Source organism: Teleopsis dalmanni, chromosome 2 (genome assembly GCF_002237135.1).
Source record: "Teleopsis dalmanni isolate 2A chromosome 2, ASM223713v2, whole genome shotgun sequence".
In the NCBI taxonomy this organism is placed as follows: Eukaryota; Metazoa; Arthropoda; class Insecta; order Diptera; family Diopsidae; genus Teleopsis; species Teleopsis dalmanni.
This window is the reverse complement of record NC_051847.1, coordinates 24,297,668-24,306,218: the sequence shown is the minus strand read 5'-3', so window position 1 is coordinate 24,306,218 and position 8,551 is coordinate 24,297,668. Positions and strand designations below refer to the sequence as shown.

The 8,551-nt window shown below is 23.7% G+C and overlaps 1 protein-coding gene across 1 annotated transcript in view; it reads left to right on the top strand.

Annotated features, from left to right (window-relative positions):
- Window positions 1–2,721: 2,721 nt before the first annotated feature.
- Window positions 2,722–8,551, top strand: part of LOC119679780 (transient receptor potential cation channel protein painless-like) — an 18,562-nt gene continuing 12,732 nt past the window's right edge. Inside the window, exon 1 of the mRNA XM_038092319.1 lies at window positions 2,722–2,826. The gene's annotated coding sequence lies outside the window, so the exon portion shown is untranslated. The remainder of the gene's footprint in view (window positions 2,827–8,551) is intronic.

The window sequence follows — 8,551 nt, the reverse complement described above, 5'->3', positions numbered from 1 at the left end:
CCGCAAGCTTTAAAAATTGATTTGTTTTAAAGTAAAACGGAAAGTAAAGAAGATTTATTAAAATTTTTTAAATTTGTAAAAAGAAATATATTTAAAAGAAATATATTTTAATCGTGTTCGTAATAAACTGAGAGAACGTGAAGTGAAATTAAATTAAGTTATTGTAAGTAAAATTTGAAAATAATAGTTTTTATGTTAACCGAGGTTATTACCATAGAGTTCTTTTATAAGGAAAAATATTTACATGTCTATTGTGTAATAAATGTTGGTTGGAAATGTTGGTTTTTACATATATACATATTACATATATATTTCATTTTCACGAAAATCGAAAAAACAATTCTGATTCTGAAAATCAGCAAAAACAATTCTGATTCCATTAAAAAGAATACCAATTAATAATAGTTTAACTAAGGATAGGCTTGTGGATTTTAAATGGTTACTTCCCATATCATTGCAACCAGAGATGGCGCTGTAAACACGGTTTTTATCAATGCCTTGTTCCTATCCTACAAAGATTACGCCACCTAGATACCGTTGTTAAGCATCCACACAAACTCAAAAAAAAAAATCTTCAACTACCCCAACATTTAGTACAAGCCCAATTATATACATAGTTAACTAGCAAAGCCAATAAATATTCAAAAGCAACATAATTCCATAATCAAATCAAAAGCAAAGTTTACAGAAGTAAATTTTTCTTATTCCAGTTTTTTATTAACCGTTTAAAAGTACTCATTAGGTACCCATTTTAACTCATTAAAAGTAAAACATTTATCTTCTATTTACATTAACACCAAATAAATTAAAAGTGAAATCAATTTCAATACATGAAAAACTATTAACTTTATATTTACCAATTTAGGGGTGGACTGTTAGAACTTATAGTGCATTATTTGCAAACTAAATAAGAATTATAATTTTATAAAATACAAACTTTAACGCTTATAAGAAGTCTTTGCAAGCGCAACAGCGACACTTTGTTTCAAAAATGAGTTTTTAAAAAATAAATTAATTGTTTAATGTTATTTAGAAAACAAAAATTAGTATTTCAATTTAGTATTTAAAATTGAGTACTTTATTTAAAATATTAATTGTTAAAGGATAATAGTTTTGTATAGTAAATAAGTGTGGGCTGTCTTCTACTTTTTTTTGTTATACAAAAAAGGAACCTATTTATGTTATAAACTTTGCATGTTTTTTTTTCAAAATCATTTGATCGACAATAGAATGAGTAGTCTAATATTCTACTAATACAAATAGGTAATTTCCTATAAGCAAAATACTTTTAAACAATTCATTTAATAAAATTTTGAAAAAGAAACTAAAGAAATATTCTGTTTTGTAAAATCACTTAATAAAATTGTCTAGTAAAGATACTTTCAATGTTTTTTGATATTTAGAATAGTAACTGTTGAAATAAGAAATATCACTACTACTGAAAGGAAAAGAAAAAAATTGGAAAGAGCTTAGCTGACACAATATCATTTACATCGATTTAATTCAGGTTACTATACAAGTACTCTTAACTTAATAAAATTATTTTAACTTAATAAGAACTTAACTTAATAAGTAGTGTTTAGGAAGCAGTAGAATACTCTACTCCTATTTTTAATTTTAATATAATATATATTTTTTATATATATATATATATATTATATATATATATATATATAAACATACATATATTGTAACTATATATTTATATATATATTTATATTTATATATATATATATATATATATAATTATATATGTTTATTATATATATTATTAATAGATTTTGAATTTTATTAAGAAAATTTCTTTTTTTCTTATGTGGATCAAAAATATGTTTATTATAAATATATTTTAAAAAATTAAAAAAATAATTTTAACACAAATTATAAGTGTAATTTTTTTTCATTTTATGTGATAACTAACCATCTAAGCCAGTGAAATTTAAAAATCGTAAATAATTTACAAAATAATTGGTTTTTATATATGTTTTAATTTATTAAATAATTTATTAAATAACTCAACATTTAATATTTTTTATTACACTCTATATTTCGACTCTCCTTGAGAATCATCATCAGGATCACGATCTACCATAAATTAATATCACTAAAACAATATCTACATCCTCCTCTTTAGTCTTTTGTGTATATATTTAACAAAAAAGGTACCTATACCCGAATGTATAAAAACCATTATAAAAAGGATGTCGATAAACAAATTCAAAAATAATTTTATAAAATTTTAAATTAAAATACAATTAATAATGATGGTAGATACTCGTAAATAAATTTTTCACTTCCCAAATTTAATAGTTAGAATGCAAAATGTAGTTCATATTTTTAAGATGCTTTTATTATCGTAAGTTTTAGAAGAGATCGTAAAGCAAGCAAATACAATATATGCTTAACTATATATCATATCAGTATACCAAAAACATTTTTGCGTTTTAATGCCTAAAACAAATTTTTTGGATGCGTTTTTAAACATATAATTTCGATAAAAAAAAATTAAATATAAAAATAACACACCAACCATAAAAAGGGAAACATCAAGTGATTATCGCTACAGCACATATCTAAAGTGACCAGCTACAATTTTTTGTAGATATTATTTTTTTTTTATTTTATTTGACAACGCCGACGTCAGAAAAACTTTCTAACGACGCAGTCAAACGATCGAACGTATCTCAGTGATCCGCTCCGGCCGAGACTTTAGCGACGTTGGAGTGCGCGCACAAAACTCAGTCATTTAGTTTGAATTCAGAGTTGTTGCATTGCGGTTCGAAAGCGCGGTCAGTAGTGCAAACGTCAAAATTTTCGGAAGCTGAAGTATGTGAATTACACAAGTTGTATTAATTTTTTTAATGTTTTTTATATATTATATATATATATGGCAAGTGTTGTGTAAGGCAGTGTGAATTTGTTTGTGTAAACAGTAAAGTATATATATACTATTGTATATATACATAAAACGAATATATGAAAAAGGATTCCAATAAAAAAATTTAATAGAATATCATAGAAATAATAATAAATTAAATTTATTTTGAAAGCATAAATTGAATAAAAATTGTTTAAAAAATTTTTTATACTATATATATGTGATAAATAAATATTGTTATACAAAAACGTATATTTAAATTTTTTTTATAATAAATATATATATTAGAATAAAGTGCTTTAAGAAATTTTTCAAGATCAAAGTTTATAATTAATTTTATCCGGTCAAGTTTATTTTCATAAAATAAATAAATTAAAAAATATTAAATGAAAATTTTTATTTTTTTATATAAAAATAAAAAACTTTTTAAACTTAAATCAATACTAAAATAAAATACAATTTATTATCTATGCGAATATGAAAAAGTCCTTTCCCACTGGCTTACGATGCATAAAATGTATCACGTAAACAGCCTATAAGTTTCTTTAAAAATATTAGTTATATTATTAAAAATAGAACAAAATAATTAAAGTTTTATTGTTCTTCATTTAAAAGATTATATTGTTTTGTATTAAAATGATTCACTAATTTGTGCTATACTGAGTTTATTACACTCTAAAGTGCTGAATGTGCAGTGTGGTACGTAAATAAAATTAAATTGATGAATGACACAAGTGGTTGCAGTAACTAAGGCTTGAAAATATTTTCAACACATGGAAGACAGACAATCTTGTCAGTGTATTTGTGTTTTTTATTTTTAATAAAAATATTAAGTATCTTTTCTCTTTGTTTTTTTTTTGCTTTTGCATTTTTATAAATAATAAATCAAGTTTTTAATTATAAATGAAAAAATATAATTAATCATGTATAAAAATTTAATCGCACTTTTGTTGCAATTTTTGGTTTTGCATATTCAACAAAAATACATACATATATAAGAACATGATGTCGTCATTATAAATATATATAATATATTACGTCATATCAACAATAAACAATTTAAATATATACAATATAAAAATACATAGCACAAGGTCTCTTATAAAGCTAATTAAAATGTGATGGGCAAAAAGTTAAAATTAAATAAGTTTTTTTAATAAAATATCTCATCTGAATCACGATTCTTAGTGCTTTCTTAAACAATAATATCAATAAAATATTGATATTTTTAAAACCGATACTTGTGTTATGAGTTAGTTAGATTAGATATAAAGTTAAATCTGTGAAAAATCCATATCTCTCCTTCTACTAGGGACCCCCAAATCCTTAGGGTTTATTTTATAAGATATCTTTCTTCCTAGTATTTTAGTATTTTGTCATTTTTTTAATTTCTTTGATTATTTTATAAAGCGTCCGCATATTTAAAAAAGTCTTCAAAGGATATCTTTCTGAAAGTTGAAGCACGTCAAGTAAAAGCTTGATTATTTTTCTAGCTTCGTTGCGTTTTGCTAGAACTTTTCATATAAGATATATTTAACCCACCCAAGTGATTCATTATTCCACTTTGTAAGGGTTTGAATGAGCTAAATGAATTTGAACTAAGAAAATAATGAAATATAAAATGAAATCTGCATAATAAAAAAAAGGTTGATAAACCTTCTCCTTCCGTTCTATTTGCTCAGAAATTCTAATAAATAATGTACCCACACCTTTTTTCTTGTTATTTTTGTTTACTCCATACTGAAAATTTAAATTATAGGATTTTATTTCCTATAAGAAGACTCGGGAAGGAATACGTTTTGAATACGTCTGAATACGTTTTGAGTTCCTCGAAGAAACCAAGTCCGAAAACTGCTGACAATTTGCACAATAAATAAAAGCTTAGCAATTCGCATCTCTAGTCTTTGAAATATTTGCCTATTAACCAATACCATGTTACCAGGAAAATAATATTATGGATTAAATTTCAGCGCTTGAATTAAATTAATTCCTTTTTTAGTTCGCAGTAAATTTTAAATATTTAGATTTGTTTAATATTGGCGAAAGTCTTTATATTTTGTTACCAAAGCACAATTAATAATGGATTTAAAAATTCTGATTATTATGCGGATACCCAGAAAATAGATGATATACATTCTTTGTGAAAAGCATCGTAAATGTTTGCTTAAAAACAAAATTAAATATATACGCCACTTTTTATTTTATATATATTATATATACAATACACACTTTGTATGTTGGTAGCACTGCACAGAGTTTCCTATCTGTTGTCCAAAGTTTTTATATCAACTATTTTTTTTAGTATTAGTTCCTGTGAACTGCCGTGGTACTGAACTATCATTGTGGAACAGCTTTTAGCAGTAAACTTAATGAAAGGAATCATATGTGAAACCTTTTTTTTGTTCTTGAAGTATAAATCACTATTTCAAAGAAAGTAATTCGCATGGATTGGATTATTAAAAATTCATAGGAGGAGTTAAAAGGAGCTATGCTTCAATAAATCTACGAAAAATTAATGGAGGGTTGTTTCAAAATCTTTTTTAGTAGTCTTGTACACGATAAGGTGATAAAATACATTTTGTTTGTTTAATATTGTTTTAGTTAAATTAAATTTTGTTTGTTTAATAATGTTTTAATTTCAAACATTTATAATGTTTCATTTTTTAATTCCGAAATATTTTTATCACAGAATAACTACTTCGCCAATGCGTACCCAGTTTATATGTTATTCAGTTACCGTACTAGTTGCTATATTCAAACGAGTTAACTGTCCTTTGTAGTTGGTACTTCTATTACATTATTACTCATAATTTACTTATTAATAATTAAAATTTTGTTATATAAATAATAATCTTTATAAAAATATATCTTGAATTTAATATGTCTTATTAGATGTTGAGGTGACTAATATATGTTTTAATTAAATCACAATAACTGCAAATATATGTCTATGGTGTCATAATTATTAAAAAATAAAAATGTAATGAATAATGGAATAAAAACTCATGTACTATACATAAATTCATATTAATAGTTTCTAATAAAACAACTATAGTCGTTGCTACCTTTTAAGGCTACTTGGCCAGACTGTGGGCGAAATATGAAGACCAAATAAAATAACTTGTCTCATACACCAAAAAAGTCTTCAAATTACTTTGGTATGTTAACCCTCTTTAGGCATGCGCACATAAATTTGTCACTATAATGTGTGTACTTAAGGAATTTCTAATAATTATTAAATAAATTATATATGTTGTTTCTCTTATTAATTAGTAAATAATTAAAACAAGTTGTCAATAATGTTTTCGACGTGTGCATGCCTTTTGTGGATCAGAATGTAAATTACGTGAACCACTTTTGAGTTCTAATCACGTATAATCAAGAATTTTTTGCTTAAAACCAAGCTTGTAAATATTTAATAAAGAATTTATTAATTAAAACTAATTGCTTAACTATTTTTAAAATAATGTCACTACAACAATAATGTTGATATCAAACAAATTATACAGGTATCACATACTAAATTTAATTACTTACATATAGAAAGCAAGGCTTATGCAAATGCAATATCAAAATTTAAATTTGTAATTTTTATAATTGAATTTTATTATATTTTTAAATATCAATATTTAAATTGAATTTTTATTAAATTTTATTTTACTCTATTTATTTTGCAAAAGTCGAGCAATTTTAAACAAAAATATAATTGCAAAGCATTTGAATTAACTCCACCCAGTTTTCATGTGTATTCAAATATTGTATATATAATATAAGATTATTTGAGCACATAATAGAATTTCACTAATACTTAGATATAGAAGCACTAAGCTTACTCATTTGTATCTGTCATTTTTTTTTTGATTTTACTATAACTGAAGTGAATGCCTATTTAGATACAATTTTTTTGACGCTACAACTTAAACATTTGGATATTTTCATTTCAAATGAAGTTTGTTCGCATAACAGCTGAAGGGTTAGATTCCATATAAATATTGAGGGTATCGTTGGATAATAAGCGCATTGCTTAATGAGATTATCTTATCTATAGCGATATAAACTAAATATTTATATGCGTTTTGAAAAATTTTTTAATATTATTAGAATTTTTTCAAGAAATTGCAATTTGTTTTGTAAGTGTAGGGAGACTAATCATAATCATAATTGAATGTAAGCATAAAAAATTAAAGTTAAGTGGAGAAATATGAACTATTAGAAAATTTTAGTTTTTCGTATAAATATTGTAATCAACATACAGTACATATAATAATGGTAGTGTTTGATTGAGATTTAAAATTTGTTTGTTGAAATTCGATAAATTAATCATTTTCAGGTTTTTTATATTTCATTTGCAGTTTAATCCGGTCTTACTTCCTTTATACTTATAATGAAGCTTTTAACAGGCCATATACGTTGAGAAATCTTTTCAGGTTGAACATGTTTAAGTATAACAGTTTCCAACAGTGTACAGCACTAGTAAAAACAGTAGAAATTATCAAGCTTCATACATACAGTATGTATAAAAATGACACTTTTTTATAACTTTAACATATTAAAATTTATGCAAAACTTTTATATATGTATTTCTATTAATAAATGTTATGTAAAAAATATCTCGTTTTTAATCCATCTGGCACATCGCATATCGCATCAGCAACTATTTTCGTGCTAATTGTATAAACTAATTGATTAGCACTTTATTTAAAAAAATAATATTCATTTGTTCTAAGTTGTTTGGAATTAATTTAATTATCACTTTTACTTATATTTTTATATGTTGTAGGGTATTGCAATATGTGATCTAAGCTCTGCATAAAACAAAGCTTAAAAACAAGCATTCAAAAGTATATGACTATGCAAACTCAATAATTATAAATAATAAAAAACAGAACGAAAAGCTTCAACTGAAATTCTTAAACATTATGACAATAGGTGTATTATTTAAGGGTTCCTTAGTAATTAGAAGCCCTATTAATTAATCAGTCAAATTATTAATGCATACTTAAAGATATTATATTTCACAGTATATAAATATGAGTACATTACTTAATATATATATTAAGAGGTTTTTCGAACAGTAGTGAATTACAACAACAAAAATTAATTTTATATTATTTTAATCAATTGAATTTTTGGCTGATCATACAGCTGTTTCGAGTATTGTATTAATATATACTTGAATTAATAAATACTACAAAGTGAATAATACAACATATAAAATATTTAAACAATTCTGTTTTCATTGCAATTTTAATCTCTAAAGTATAATAATGCTATAATATATTATTATAATAATATTTGTTAGATGGAGTTATAGAAAAGTAATTCATTTCCTAAAAAAAATAATATTTAAACAATGTTAGTATACAAAAGCTTTCTTTATTTTATAATAATAAAATAAATATAATATAATAAAACTTATGAAATAAAGTCATAGAAACCCCAGCGAAAAGCATTGCGTTAAAGACTGTGTTAATTCTTAATAATTTTACCTTTTCAAGATTTTTTATTTCACGTTTATTGTCTTCATTTTGCTTTGCCATTGGCTGTTAAGGTTTATATATAAAAAATGTATATTAGAAATATACATGGAATTTTTATTTATACAAAACTTTATGCTATAAAAGTCAAATTTATTTGTTAGGTTTAGTGGTTTTGTTTTTCTACAGATATAAA